The sequence below is a fragment of the Homalodisca vitripennis genome, chromosome 4, assembly GCF_021130785.1.
Source record: "Homalodisca vitripennis isolate AUS2020 chromosome 4, UT_GWSS_2.1, whole genome shotgun sequence".
Taxonomy (NCBI): Eukaryota; Metazoa; Arthropoda; class Insecta; order Hemiptera; family Cicadellidae; genus Homalodisca; species Homalodisca vitripennis.
In genome coordinates this window covers 30,638,786-30,655,124 of record NC_060210.1, presented here as the reverse complement: position 1 = coordinate 30,655,124, position 16,339 = coordinate 30,638,786, and positions in this window count along the sequence as shown.

The following is a 16,339-nucleotide window of genomic DNA, read 5'->3' as shown; positions in this document are numbered from 1 at the left end:
TTATTCGGCAACAAAAGGTACACGTAATTTTTATCATTAATATTAAGCTTCATATCTTTAAAAGAGTTTGCGAAAATTGTTATAGATACAAAAGGAAGAATTATTTAATTATTTACTATGTTAACCAGTAAATATACTATATTACTTATTTACCACGAATGCCGGCCTACTAAATTTGGTCCTTGTAAAAAGACAACCTTGTTTTCTCCGAGTCCTTTGAGACAAAACAGTGTTGTTTGGTTCCTTTATTGTCATACAGCTTTCAATCTCAGCATTGGGATTGTTTTGCTATCCTCCCTTTCTTCGTCATAAAATGTTGGCGGGTTTCCTGCACGGGAAAACTGTTCGGAAGTTTTATTGAATCGGATTCTGATCGTATACTTCTGAGCCAACAGCACCAATCCACATTACTATCTCAATCAGTTTGGTATTAGTTATTCTTCTTTTATATTCATTCTTTATTTATTCATTTTTAAAATTTTATATTATAAATGGTAGCTTTGAATTGCTTTGGAGATATTTACATGCCATACACCTTATATAAAAAATGACTACAGTTTTAGTTGTGTAATGATTTAGTAATTAGCAACATATATCGCCAATTGAACTCCCCGAGCGGGTGTCATAAATAAAATTCCCGAACCATGTCATCAGGTGTCAATAAAAATATTAAATTCGAGGCTGCATTTAATTATATGTGCAGCCTAATTATGTTATTTTAGATAACATAATTATACGTATATAGCAAACTTGTATTAGCAAAGTTAATTTAGGAAAACCCCAATAGAATAGAATGTCAATACAAATTATTTAACTGTTTTATATACAATAGAATCTGTGTTGGTACTTTGAAAGGAACGCTTTCGTAGTTCCGAAATTAACACGTAGAAATGATATGATGATAACCAATTTACAGTGTGAGACTCTTGAACTTTACTGACGTCTTGACTGAATCACTGCTTAACTGACTTAGTGCTAAACGGATTTTAAGAGAGTATATCAAACATGTACGAGTGAGAATTAAGTCATTTTTACGTAGCAACGATGTCATTAGTCTTTGTTGTATTGGAGTGGAGAAATATGTGTTAATAAAGAGGCTTACCTTTTTATAATTGTAATATTTTGTCTCTTGTTTCAACCAGTGAGGTGTATAAACTAGAAAAATACAGATTATACTTTGGTCTAAGTTTGGGTTTCTCCAAATCCAAATCATTATTTGACCGTCGATGTTTTGAACAAGAGGTATAATGTTGTTTGCGCTAAACAACTCAGTGATTTGCTTAGTACCAAATATCTCTATATAGCATCTATATTTGCTAATTAGTAATGCTATATCTCAAAAGTACGAAGTCGAGATCAATAACATCGTGTTGTCATCGTGCAAGATCGTGTGGCATGGTATTTAAAAGGTGCGCCCATTCTAGCAGTGTGCTGTTATGCGTGAATTGAGATGAGAGACGACCGTAGTTGGAGTGCTTTAATTAGTGATAGTGGAAAATATCTTTATAGCAGATACCTCTGGGAGAAGCGTTGAGTGAGAAGACTTCACAGTTAGATATGTGCAAGCTTTAAAATCTTATTTGCTTTAACATCTCCTATCATACAGCAGTGTCCATTTATGTGTGGATTGAGATTAGAGAAGACTCTGATTGGAGAGCCGTAATTAGGGATGGTGAAAAATGGCTTTATAGCAGATAAATGAAGACGAAGCGTTGGATTAGAAAACCTAACAGTTTGATATTTTCAAGCTTCCAAAGCTTATTTGTTTTATCATCGCCTATCGTCCAGTAGCTGTTATGTGTGGAATGAGATGGATGGACAGACGCTTGTAATTGGAGTATCTTAACTAGCGATGGTGGAAATTAACTTTATAGCAGATACTTGTGGGGAAGCGTTGGGTCAGAAGACTTCATAGTTTGGTATTTAAAACTTCCAAAGCTTATGCGTTTTATCATCCCCTATTATATAGTAGTTAGTTGTTATAAGTGGATTGAGATGAGAAACGATTTAGCTTAGAGTACATTAACTAGTAACAGTGGTTAAAAGAATTATATCACAACCTGCACCTGTGTAACAGTAATTTCATGAATGTTTAACCATAGAAATTTAATATTATTTAGTATTTCACTATTCTGAACACAGAAATGTGCATTGAAAACATCGAAATAAAATAATTATATAATAAAAAAGTAAGGTCATTATAGTGTAATAGTAGCATACGAGTACTGTTAAATTAGGTTATTGATTGGCACTTTTATTGGAATTGAATCAATACATTCATAAATATTCATATATAAATATGTCGATATACATTCTTAAGTAAATACTTCGGTTTGTCGGCCATCGTTCTATTGAAAAGGTACAATGGCAGTGGAAGCATTGTGCCCTGTAATGAACATCCAAAGATCTCTTACTAGATTTAAGAAGTGCAATGTAGCGATTGTAGGAAATTAAGATAGTAAAATTATAGCTGCATGTTTTGATGGGACATGGTAGAAATGTGGATATAAATAACTGAATAATGTTTTACAGTTACAAGTATGGATAAATGTAAAGTGTTATATTCTGTTTGCTTATATAATTACTGCTGTAATATAAGAAAGAAAGTTTCTGCTGGAAATTTTGAAAATTGTACCAAAACTATGAGTGTTTCAATGGGGACTTACCTATAGCAAAACAAGTATTTGAACGGCCCCACACTCAAAGTGTGCCGTGCATCAAGTATTTAGGTGATGGTGACAGTAGTGATTTTCATTTGGTTGTCGATTAAAATCCATATGGGGATATTGTTGAGATAAGTCAATTAGATTGTGTTTTACACATTCAGAACATAATGGGAAGTAGATTACGTAAACCTAAAATACAATACGTGAAATTAATAAAGGAAGAATTTAATTGATACTTTTCAAGTATATTATTGTAAGGCCATACTAGACAACATAGATTGTGTAGAAAACATGAGATAACCAGTTTGGGTTATGTACTTTAAGACTTTATCCTCGAGTGACCAACTCCAATATACTTTGTGTCCTGGGTTAAACAATCCAGGTGCAAATACCAAAGGGCTCAAATCACTGGTGAGAAATACATTCACAAACAGAATGTGCCGGAAGCAGTTATAACTCTAATAATTCTATATTTAGACACCTCACATCATTTGAGTTATTGAAAAAATGTGTTCATTACCTACATTAAAATTTCAACGACCACTTAAATAATATAGTTTGGAGAAGAATTCAAAAGAAATATTTTGTGAGCTTACCTACATCGAAAGTACGTGTATGGGATGTTACGATAACAAGCAATACTGGAGCCCTTGAAAAGGTACAAGCGTTGTAGAAATGTTGAAAAGAATATGGTAGAAAATGTGTTCAACATGACACTGATATAATAACGATTTCAGAGAATAAATATTACAATCAAAAACAAAATAAATCAAAGAGGAAAGAGTAAAGGAATCTAAAAAGGAAGAAAGAAGACAAAGTATGTGAGATTACGTTATTAATTCATTTGAATTTTTTTCTTATGCTAATGTGGAGTATGTCCAATAACTTTAACTTACTTTGTAGTGTCATGTGATACAGGGGCGATTATTTATGCTTTATGTGAGAACAGTTGCATCTTTAAATTTTGCACGATCTAAATTGAATGGGTTAAATTTCTAGACAAAGTATAAATTACAATGAAAAATGTTTTCTATATTCTCTGTACTTTCTAAATGAGACCGAAAAATGTCAGTTTTAACATGGATAACTCAATGAGTACCTACATGGTTACTTCAGGAAAGTAATATATTTTTAGTTTTACCCTACAATAATAATGAAATTATGTTTTACAAGATATTTTATATTATTAGTAGTTGTAAATTTTTTCATGTATAGTATATTTTTTATACATGAATAAGTTTTATTTAAATCCGATTATAATGCATGTAATTTAATTTAAAAGTACTCATAATACCAGGTTATACTTTTGTGTTAAGACTGCCTTTTTCACATCGCATGACAATGTTGCTAACACAGTAACTAATTACCATCATTAGATACTCTAGCAAGCGCGAGATACTCAAATGATATCCTATTGACCACGAAGGTGCATAAATTAAAATAATACTGTTCGATGATGGTATAGACAGCCGCTTGTTGAATGGCGTGCGGCTGACGCATGCGCAGAGAAGCCTATCCCCCTCTTCGCCCGGCTACGTGGTGCAGTACAGTCACAGGTCGCATTCGTTTCGTTCAGTCTGTCTTCTGCTGCTCGTTCTGTTTAGTAGTGTCTGACAATTGTGATTGTTTTGTTTATGTGCGACAGTACGTTGTATTATTTTACCAATTAGTGATGGCTGATCAAGGCAACGAACTATTTAAAAACAGATATAAACAATTTGAGCGCCAAAATTAGCTACCTAGAGCCACGCATCGATAAACTCGAGAGTGATGTCAATGATTTAAAAGCCAAAGCTGCAGCTAAGGGAGAGGGCCGGGACATTCCAGTTGAGGATATCTTTGAGGAAATCAACGACAGACAGCGCCGCACACGTAACGTGATCGTACTCGGACTTAAGGAATGCGAATCATCTGTGCTGGCAGCTGCGAAGGAGCACGATAAGAGTCTTATCAATATCATCTTGGAACGTTGTGGTCTGGGAGCGTCCATGGGCCGGGCTAGATTTTTCAGACTTGGGAAAGCAACCAAAGATAAACCTCGAGCTATAAAGCTCTGCCTCTCGTCTGAGAATGAGGCCGTTACACTCTTCAAAACCTTTGGCACCAAGAGAGACTCTGGAGATGAGTTGGATGGCGTTTCCCTGGCTCGTGATCGCACCTTGAGGGAAAGACAGCACCTCTCGGATCTGCGGGATACTCTGAAGTCCCGTATTGATTCCGGCGAGCCAGATTTAACCATCAAATATCTAAACGGCATCCCCAAGATTGTAAAAAAAAACTAAGTACTTCCAACGGCAAAACTAGTTTGAACTTATACTTCCAAAATGTCAATGGAATTAGATCTAAGCTTCATACTTTGAAAAATGCTTTGGCGTGTAGTGTGAGCCGGGGCTCAGTTTGGACAATTTATTTTTGTCTATTATTTTGCCCACCTCGGCCACTCTTGTCAGTCGGTGGGGGAGTCACTCCGTCAAGTATTGATTTTCTGCCTGGTTGGACTGACTGGTTGAGGTCAGCTGGTTGACCTTGACTAGTTTACCGACCAGCTGTTCACCGGCACCGGCTACTGTTCGGAGCGGTCAGACGTTCGGAGAAGCTACTGTGTTTCTGGTTGTTCTCTGCTCTTCCCGTTTCCCCATGGCTGGCTAACTTCACCGACTTTCGGCAGGTAATTGTCTTTTTCACTCTCTTAACTTATTTAGTTGGCGGTTTTTCTCTCCCTCCCAGACATATATTATCTTAGATTCGTTATAAGTTATTTATATATATATTTATTTTGTAACTTGTGTTCCTCGTGTACGTGTTCGTGTCGCAAAGTGTTCGTTCCTGTCTTTCGTACGTTCTAAAATTTGTTAATTTATTTACTATGCTAGTTTAGTTTTTTATCTTTTGCTCTAGTGCTTTCTTACTGATCCGTTCGGCGAACGGAAATTATTTATTCCGTGTACACACTTTGTCTTTTTAGTGTAAGCGAGACGGTACAGACTTTGCAAATTTTTGTTACCTCGTGTTTCGTGTTGCGTGCAAAATTGGGTGGCAACATTCATGATTTCGATTTTATTATTTAATTATTGTTATTTGGGAAATAATGTATTGTTATTATTTGTAAATTATATAATTATTATCAGGCCTACCTTACAATTAATATTTAATAGCAAAATGTAAATTATTATAATATAATGATTAAAATCCAGCGAATTATAGTTACAAGTAAATGTTATCACGCTTAATCATTTAGTATGGCTGTCCTAGCCTATGTAATATTTAATATTGTCACCAAGTAGTGCATCTTAAAATACTTGGTGTCTTGAGTTATTTTTAGGAAATAGTCTTTGATACTTAAAAGGTACTGTTAGTTACAGATTGTTATTTTTTTTAATTGTTAAATTTAAATATTTTATTATACTTTGTGGCAAACATAATTAAGTTTTTATTATTTCTCGGGTTGTAGTAAAGTTGATCTGAATTTCTACTGGTTATGTTGGGATTCTACAGGGTCCCCGTGAGTGCCGTCAGCGGGACTGATGCGGCGAGTCTGCCCACAGCACTGAAGCCAACTGAATGCCCGCGCCCTGCCAGCGCTATTGGACCGGCATCCAACCGGAGTGTAGTGCTCCCATTAATTTCTTCTGGAACAAGGTTGGATCAGAAATGTTTTTTACTTCTTATACTGAACTTGCGAGGACTGGGGTGCAGGGAGCGCTGCCAGATGTTAGATCTGGAGGAGGGCCAGTACCTAGCCAGTATTTATTTAGTTAGTTACATGACCTGAAGGGGAGGATTTCATCTTTAATTCGGATTCGTGGAGGCAACTAAGCCCCCGCCTCCTTCGAAAATTGGCTTTAAATATATTTTTTTTAAATTTCGGCTACAAACTTGAAACAAAATTATTTTTCAAAAATAGTGGGCCTAGAAATTCTACAACCTTTTTCCTCCCCTCAGTTCATAAAAAATTACCTGTTAAAATTTTTAGATTTACTACTGCCGTACCTGATATATGTTATTTATAAACCAAATTTCTATTTATTGTGTTATTATTATATTATTTATTTATTATGTTATTGTCATTATTGGAATTATATTTATTGTTGTTATTTAGTTTTTTAAGTTACGCGGTGCACCGTGGTGCTGCATAATTGTATTTTACATGGAAATGTTTGCCACCTACTAATTATATTTCTTGTACTCGAAATCTTGTCTCGTTTTTGTCTCTTCCCACTAGTGGCATGTGATTGTTTTTTTTTTGATTTGCTCCGAGTTTGGGAGGGGCACGCTTCCGAGGCCTCCTGTATTTTTCACTAACTCGGAACAAAATGGTAGCAGAGCGTGGTTGCGTGTTTTACCCTCTGCGGGCCCGGGGTTTTTGTTTTGCCACTGGTGGTGAGAGGCACGAGTTGAAGTTGTTAGTTGACTTCCTGCGCCTGTGCCGTCTCGCTGTGCTATTTTTTTGCTGATCGACAGGAAGTGTGTGAACTTGTTTATTTATTTTCTGATTATTGTTACTTGTGTGTTTTTGTTATACATTGTCATCGTTGTTTTTTTTCTGGTTTTGTTCTGGTACGGCGTAGTGTTTTGTTGCGGTATTTTGGTTTCGCTGCCGTGTTTCGTGGACGGCAGGAATTCTGGGGACCCTGCTGAGAGTGTTGTTTCACTGCGTTATTTACTTGTCGCCTTAGTTGTTTGCTTTGTTAGTCGTTGACTTCGAGTCAGTGTGTGTTACTTGTTAGTCTGTGTCATTTATTTATTTATCATGCCTGTCTCTCTGGTGCCTGAATACTTGTTGAAGGAGGATCTCCATTTTGAGTTGTTGGCTCGTGGGCTTACTCCGGGTTCCGACTGCGAGTCCATGCGGAAGCAACTGCGTGATAATATGGAACTGGACACGACCTGGCCTAGAGATTTGACGTTCTAGAAGCAGAGGCCTATTTTGGAGGCTAAGTTGGAGACGTTTGAGAATAGTCAGGAGGACTGGTTGGAGTCGCCGCCTACTGGCCGAGAGAGGGCTAGGTATTTGTCCCGGCTTACCCATCTACATATGAGGCTGTCGCTACTTAGAGCCAAGCTTACCAGTTCTGGTGATAAGGAGTGGTTGGAGGAACGCGTCACCTTGGTTGACGGCCTGCTGACTGTACTCGAGAGGGACGAGGGGGCAAAGGCTCCTGAAAAAACTTTGTCTGCGATTGACTCTGCTGCGGCTGTTAAGGGTGAATGCCGGATCCCTGGGTCAGTTGTTGCTGATTTTGATGTGGGCGTGGCGTCGGGGGTGTCTGGTGTGGACGGGGCCCGGGGGCCGGTGACCCAAATGCCTGCTGGATCTGGGGGACTGGGGACTGTGGTGACGGGATCCTTTGTTCAGTATCACAAGCTTCCGAACCCACTTACCCCGTTGCTGCAGCGACTACCAACGGTGGATGGTCTAGATACTGAAGCCTTGCTGCGGTTTCTTTCTGAGATCCTGCGACTGCATGACTTGCCTGGTCTTCAGGGAGCGAGCTTCCTGCATGTCATCTCTCCGTTTTGTAGGCCACCTTTGGGTGACTGTCTGGTTCGAGTTCTCCAGAGGGGTGGTACCCTGGATGATTTTCATAGGGAGGCATTGGATTTCTTTGTTCCTGGTCAGTTGAGGGAACGTCTCCGTGTGGAGAAATTCTTTAGGCCTCAGGGCAACGGAGAGAGTTTGGCTAAGTTTGTGGCCGAGGTGAGGGACACTGATAGGGTGTTAAGGCTCAATATCCCCGAAAGTACTGTGGTCACCACCATTCTTGAGGGTCTCAATCCTGAAGAGAGGTCCCGTCTAGTTTTTGCTGGTCGCCCTTCCACCTTTTCTGAACTGGACCGTCTGTGCATTGCTTCGCGCAGCGTGCAGTTTGCTGACCGGCAGAGGGCGGAGAGGAACAATCATCGTTCCATCCAGCCCTCCAGGGCTGTCACGGCCGTACAGAATCCCGTGGATGGGCCACATCACTCTGGTGGGCTTCATCCACCCATCTGCTATGCCTGTGGTGAACGAGGTCATACTCGTCGGGAGTGTCCTAGGAGATATCGCACTGGTCCAAAAAACTAGATCAAAGGGGGGTTTTCTCTGAAGTTCCCCCGAGGTCTAAGAAAAAATTTCAAAAAAATAGTACCTGTGCGAAAAATTTGATTAATAGTTTGGACACTATGAGCCTAGCAGAAAAGGGAAACCTACGGCTTAGGACAGCATCTTCGGTGTGCCCTTATATCAATATCTTAGTGGGAGACTCAGTGCATAAGGCCCTAGTTGATTCCGGGTCAGCCTGTAGCCTCATCTCTTCCCGTCTTTTTGAAGCCATTTCAAGGTTAGGTTTGGTGAAGCACACCGAGGAGTCTTCTTTAACTTGCTGGACTGCTTCTAATTCCCCTCTTCCAATTTCGAAGAAGGCTTCAATCAAGTTTAAGGTTGAATATTTTTCATGGGTGTGGAGCTTCCTTGTGGCCCAGGACCTGAGTATGGATTGTATTTTGGGGGCGGATTTTATTCAAAAGACTGGTTTGGTGCTGGATCTTCAGGCGGGCCAGTCTTATTTCAAATTCAATCGGCGAGTGTCAGTCCCCTTTTCTGATAAATGCAAATCGACGCCGCAGGTTGTGGAGGTGGAGTGTGAGGAAGGTTCTGCCCCTGGGGACCCGTTCGGTCACTTGGATGAGGAGCAAGCTGGGGTTCTCCGTGAGCTTTGCTCAAGATTTCCGGAGGTCCTCACACCCAAGCTCGGTTCTACCCATCTCATTGAATATGAAATTCGTCTGACTGACACTCAGCCAGTACGCTCCCACCCATACAAGTTGGCTCCTCCAAAGATGGAGGTTATGCGTGGTATCATCAAGGATCTCTTGGATCAAGGAGTTATTGAGCCCTCAAACTCATCGTATGCCAGTCCAGCGTTCTTGGTTCCAAAGCCTAATGGAAAACATCGTATGGTGGTTGACCTAAGAAAACTTAATGCCAAAATTGAAATAGACTCAGTGCCTCTCCCCGATCTCCATTCTGCTTTTGATTGGTTCGGTAAGGCCAAATTTTTCACTATATCTGATTTGAACCAAGCCTATCATCAGATTCCGTTGAAGAAGGAATCACGTCCTCTCACGGCCTTCTGTGTTCCGTGGAATTTGTATCAGTACCGATCTGTGCCTATGGGGCTAGCTGTGGGGGCCCAAACGTTAACTAGGTTGCTCGACTCCATCTTCCACGATGTGAAGTTCAGGTATGTCTTTAATTATCTTGATGACCTTCTGGTCTACAGTGAGTCTTTCACGGAACACGTTAAACATCTTGAGGAGGTCTTGGTTAGGTTGGGTAGGGCTGGCCTTACAGTCAATCCGGAGAAGGTGTCTTACGCCAAGTCTGAAATATCGTTTCTCGGTCACCTCGTGTCGTCTAGGGGTGTATCTATAGACCCTGCCAGGACCCAAGGCATTCGGGATTTCCCTCCTCCGAAGGATGCCAAGGGTGTTGCCAGATTCATAGGCATGGTTAATTTCTACCGTAGGTTTATTCCTGACTTTGCCGAGGTGGCCGCCCCTCTGAACGCCTTAAGAAGGAAAGACGCAAAGTTCGTTTGGGGTGAAGATCAAGAACGTGCTTTTCAACTGCTTAAGGAGGCAATTATCCAACCTCCTGTGCTGCGAATACCGGACTTTAGTAGGCCCTTCATCTTGCAGACTGACTCCTCATCCTGTGCTGTAGGAGCTGTGCTTTCTCAAGAATTCGACGGTGCTCGGCAACCTATAGCTTTTGCATCTAGGACTTTGACCCTTCAGGAAAAGAAATCTTCTATTTATGAGCTGGAGTGTCTGGCGGTCGTTTTCGGCATGGATAAGTTTCGGAGGTTCCTAGAGCATTCCGAATTTCTGCTGGAAACTGACAATCAGGCTCTTTCCTGGCTATTGGCCCATCCTCGACAACTCGGGAAGATTGGTCGCTGGGTTGTCAAAATTGCGGCCTTTAAATTCAGGGTGCAGCACATTCGCGGCACCCAAAACGTCGTCGCCGATGCTCTTTCTAGAATGTATCATCTACCCAGCGATCCTGTTGATTCTCAAGCACCGTTGTGTGGGACTGTGATGTTGGATTTCCCTGCTGCCTTTGAGAGTTTTGGCTCTCACCAACTTCAAGACCCCGAGTTGTCAAACATCATTGGTGAGCTCCAGGAGGGAGAAGCCCACTCTCCTTACTTCTTGTCCAAGGGTGTCCTCTGCTGTCGTGCCCGACGCGGAGGTGGTCCCAAGATTGTTCTGCCGAGTGCCCTCATACCGATGGTCTTTTCCTATTTCCATGTTTCTCCCGTGGGCGGTCATTTAGGGATTCACAAGACCATCGCTAAAATCAGAGATAAGTTTATCTGGAAGAGTATGGACAGAGACATTGCTGGTAGAGTACGAGCTTGTCATCTTTGCTCGGTCAGTAAACCTGCACAAAATACCAAATTAGGTTTTCTTTCCTCCGAGGTGGCGGAGCGGCCTCTTGAGAAAGTGTTCATTGACTATGTGGGACCCTTTCCCCGTAGCAAGTCAGGGAACACCTCCCTGCTTGTTGCTGTGGATGCTTTCTCTAAGTTTTGCTGGTTGATTCCTCTTAGGAGTGCCACGGCGTCGCTCACCGTCAAGGCACTCAAGTCCCGCCTTCTACAGAATTTTGGAGTGCCCGCCACCTTCGTCTCAGACAACGGCACACAATTCGTGTCGAGGGAGTTTCATCGCTTCTGTTTTGGGCATGGAATCAAACATGTTACGACATCTCCTTACTACCCCCAGCCTTCTCATGCTGAGCGGTTCAACCGCAATCTCAGAGCCGCCCTCATCGCTTATCACGCTGAGAAACAAACTACCTGGGATGAAAACCTGAGCTGGCTTCAGTTAGCCTTCAATTCTGCTCTTCACGAAAGTCATGATTCCACGCCTTTCCAGGTCATGTTTAGTCGTCCTCCTTCTGATCCCTTGTCTAATCTCTGGAGTCTGGATAGTCTTCTACCAGTGCCTGGTACTCCCAATGTGAGTGACACTTGGGAAGCAGTCAGGGTTAAGCTCCTACAGTCTAGGGAAAGGGTGAGGAGAAAATTCAATAAGGGACGTATTGCTAACCCCTTCCAGGTGGGGGATCTTGTCTTTTGTAAGGCCCATCCGGTCAGTTCGGCCGTGGATAAACGGGCAGCCAAACTTTGCTATCGGTGGACAGGTCCTCACCGGATTCTTCGTTTTCTCTCCCCAGTTACTGCTGAGTTGGTTGATCCCGTATCGGGGAGGTTGTGGCGGAAGGCCCACGTTTCTCATCTGAAGGCCTTCCGTGGTGATACCTCTGGTCATGCTCTGGATACTGGTGCGGCTGCGGGGGTGTCCGGGGACTGATCACCCCTGGTTTTCCCTGTGGTGTCGTTTTACTCTCTTTCTATTTTCTTCTTTCTCCAAGAGAGGCGCCTCTCAAAATTTCAGGAGGATCGTGTTTTGTCTGCCTCCTGCTCAGGACTTCGTTTCCTGTTAGGGTTCTCGACTTCCCGTTTCCTGTGCCAGAGCTTGTTGGTTCTTCTTTCAGTGGGGGAGAGGTTTTGTTTGGGGTTGCACCCTTTTTAGTGGGGGAGGTTGAGCCGGGGCTCAGTTTGGACAATTTATTTTTGTCTATTATTTTGCCCACCTCGGCCACTCTTGTCAGTCGGTGGGGGAGTCACTCCGTCAAGTATTGATTTTCTGCCTGGTTGGACTGACTGGTTGAGGTCAGCTGGTTGACCTTGACTAGTTTACCGACCAGCTGTTCACCGGCACCGGCTACTGTTCGGAGCGGTCAGACGTTCGGAGAAGCTACTGTGTTTCTGGTTGTTCTCTGCTCTTCCCGTTTCCCCATGGCTGGCTAACTTCACCGACTTTCGGCAGGTAATTGTCTTTTTCACTCTCTTAACTTATTTAGTTGGCGGTTTTTCTCTCCCTCCCAGACATATATTATCTTAGATTCGTTATAAGTTATTTATATATATATTTATTTTGTAACTTGTGTTCCTCGTGTACGTGTTCGTGTCGCAAAGTGTTCGTTCCTGTCTTTCGTACGTTCTAAAATTTGTTAATTTATTTACTATGCTAGTTTAGTTTTTTATCTTTTGCTCTAGTGCTTTCTTACTGATCCGTTCGGCGAACGGAAATTATTTATTCCGTGTACACACTTTGTCTTTTTAGTGTAAGCGAGACGGTACAGACTTTGCAAATTTTTGTTACCTCGTGTTTCGTGTTGCGTGCAAAATTGGGTGGCAACATTCATGATTTCGATTTTATTATTTAATTATTGTTATTTGGGAAATAATGTATTGTTATTATTTGTAAATTATATAATTATTATCAGGCCTACCTTACAATTAATATTTAATAGCAAAATGTAAATTATTATAATATAATGATTAAAATCCAGCGAATTATAGTTACAAGTAAATGTTATCACGCTTAATCATTTAGTATGGCTGTCCTAGCCTATGTAATATTTAATATTGTCACCAAGTAGTGCATCTTAAAATACTTGGTGTCTTGAGTTATTTTTAGGAAATAGTCTTTGATACTTAAAAGGTACTGTTAGTTACAGATTGTTATTTTTTTTAATTGTTAAATTTAAATATTTTATTATACTTTGTGGCAAACATAATTAAGTTTTTATTATTTCTCGGGTTGTAGTAAAGTTGATCTGAATTTCTACTGGTTATGTTGGGATTCTACAGGGTCCCCGTGAGTGCCGTCAGCGGGACTGATGCGGCGAGTCTGCCCACAGCACTGAAGCCAACTGAATGCCCGCGCCCTGCCAGCGCTATTGGACCGGCATCCAACCGGAGTGTAGTGCTCCCATTAATTTCTTCTGGAACAAGGTTGGATCAGAAATGTTTTTTACTTCTTATACTGAACTTGCGAGGACTGGGGTGCAGGGAGCGCTGCCAGATGTTAGATCTGGAGGAGGGCCAGTACCTAGCCAGTATTTATTTAGTTAGTTACATGACCTGAAGGGGAGGATTTCATCTTTAATTCGGATTCGTGGAGGCAACTAAGCCCCCGCCTCCTTCGAAAATTGGCTTTAAATATATATATTTTTTAAATTTCGGCTACAAACTTGAAACAAAATTATTTTTCAAAAATAGTGGGCCTAGAAATTCTACAACCTTTTTCCTCCCCTCAGTTCATAAAAAATTACCTGTTAAAATTTTTAGATTTACTACTGCCGTACCTGATATATGTTATTTATAAACCAAATTTCTATTTATTGTGTTATTATTATATTATTTATTTATTATGTTATTGTCATTATTGGAATTATATTTATTGTTGTTATTTAGTTTTTTAAGTTACGCGGTGCACCGTGGTGCTGCATAATTGTATTTTACATGGAAATGTTTGCCACCTACTAATTATATTTCTTGTACTCGAAATCTTGTCTCGTTTTTGTCTCTTCCCACTAGTGGCATGTGATTGTTTTTTTTTTTATTTGCTCCGAGTTTTGGAGGGGCACGCTTCCGAGGCCTCCTGTATTTTTCACTAACTCGGAACAAGTGTTTATGACGTTCTGTTGCTGTGTGAAACTAACCTCTCCCCTGATGTGTCTACTTCTGAACTGCAATCGACCGACAGCTATACAATCTATCGAAAGGACAGAAACGCCCATTCAAGCAGCAAAACTTCTGGTGGTGGAGTAATGGTGGCAGTCAATAAAAGCATACATTCCCAAGAGATTATTTATGACTCGCCAATCGAGAGTCTTTTTATCTCTCTACCTGCTCATAAATTGATATTGAACTGTGTCTATATCCCTCCTGGGCAGCCTGCATCTACTTATGATACTTACTGCAGTTCAGTAGACGAAATTGTATCGTCTTCGCCGTCATCTTCTCTTATATTGGCGGGTGACTTCAACGTCCCCTCCTATGATATCCCCATCTCCGACCAAAACGCTGCGGACAGAACTAAAGGGGAGCTTCTTGAGAACCTTGCCGAGTTGCACTCCTTGGATCAGGTTAATCACATGCGGAACTTCAGACAAGTCACTTTGGATCTAATATTTAGCAGCATAAAATTTGTCTCCGTGGTTGCTGCTGATGATTGTCTGGTTCAGGCTGATCCCCACCATCCCCCTTTGGCCTTTTCCGTGCCAATTGGACGAAGGACTCTTCCTGCTAGATATTTCACCTGCCCCAACCTGCGCAAGTGTGACTTGAATGCTGCTTCTGAGATGCTTTCAGCGGAGGATCTCTCCTTCGTCTATGCTACAACCAACATCCAAGACAGCTTCGGAGGATTGGTTTCATTGCTTGGTGATATTTGTGTTAAATGCAGCCCTCTTAAACGACTGGGAACCTCACCCTTCCCAAAATGGTTTTCCAGGGAGCTTATTAACCTGGTGATACAAAAGAAGATTGCGCACAAACGTTATAAACTTACCTATCTACCTACGGACTACACTCGCTTCTGTATACTGCGTGAGGCTTGCAGGAACCTTAGTCGTAGATGCCGCATGGATTATCTGAGCCATATTGAAGATTCCATCCCGCACAATCCCAACAGCTTTTGGAGTTTTGTCCGCACTTCTACTGAATCTCTCGGAGTCCCTTCTACTGTCACACTTAGTGGACGCACTTCATTGGACCTGCAGGATAAAGCAAATATGTTTTCAGAATTCTTTTCTTCTGTCTTCTCCCAGCCAGTAACTTCAGCTCCACACTTCGATTTCAACACACACTCTTCTTTGGTGGCTATATCTTTCTCTGCTTCGGAGGTCTTAGAGGTCTTGAGGAATCTTGATGTTATGAAGGGTGCTGGCCCTGACAACGTACCTCCATCATTTTTGTATCACTGCAAAGACATCTTAGTTCAACCCCTGACCACTCTATTTAACCTATCTCTACTGCATGGAATATTTCCTGAAATTCTTAAAGTGGGACACGTGGTTCCTATACTTAAGAGTGGTAGTTCCTCAGAAGTTGAAAACTATCGTCCCATTACCATTCTCTCTGCTGTTGGGAAGGTGTTTGAAGGGCTCGTACTGTCTCGTTTGAGACCATACTTGAAACCTCTAGTTTGTCCTAGTCAACACGGTTTTACCGCCTGCAAATCCACAGTAACCAATTTACTTCTGTTTGAAGAAAAAATACTATCCACCATGGGGTCTGGTAAACAGCTGGACGTGGCTTTTATTGACTTTGCCAAAGCCTTTGACAAGGTTGACCACTACATTCTTGGACAAAAACTCAAAGCTTATGGCATTCACGGCCCACTCCTCTCCTGGCTGAGCGACTATCTGCTGCGACGGCGCTTGCTGGTAAGGCTTCCTGGTGCACTTTCTCAGGAATTCCATCAATCCTCGGGCGTCCCTCAGGGCTCCTTATTAGGCCCATATCTTTTCACTGTATTCATCAATGATATTACTTCGATACTGAAAGTGGATGCCCTGCTTTTTGCTGACGACGTCAAAATCTACACGGTGGTCTCCAGCCGGGACGACTCTGCACTGCTTCAGTCGAGTCTTGATGGTGTTCTGGATTGGTGTAGAACTAACAACATGAAGCTAAACTCGTCCAAATGCTCTGTAATGACCTTCAGTCGATTGCATCAACCTAGTATTTTTCAGTATTCACTGGATGGTCAACCTCTGGATAGAGTATTCAAAATTAAGGACTTGGGTGTTACCTTCTCTGCTGATC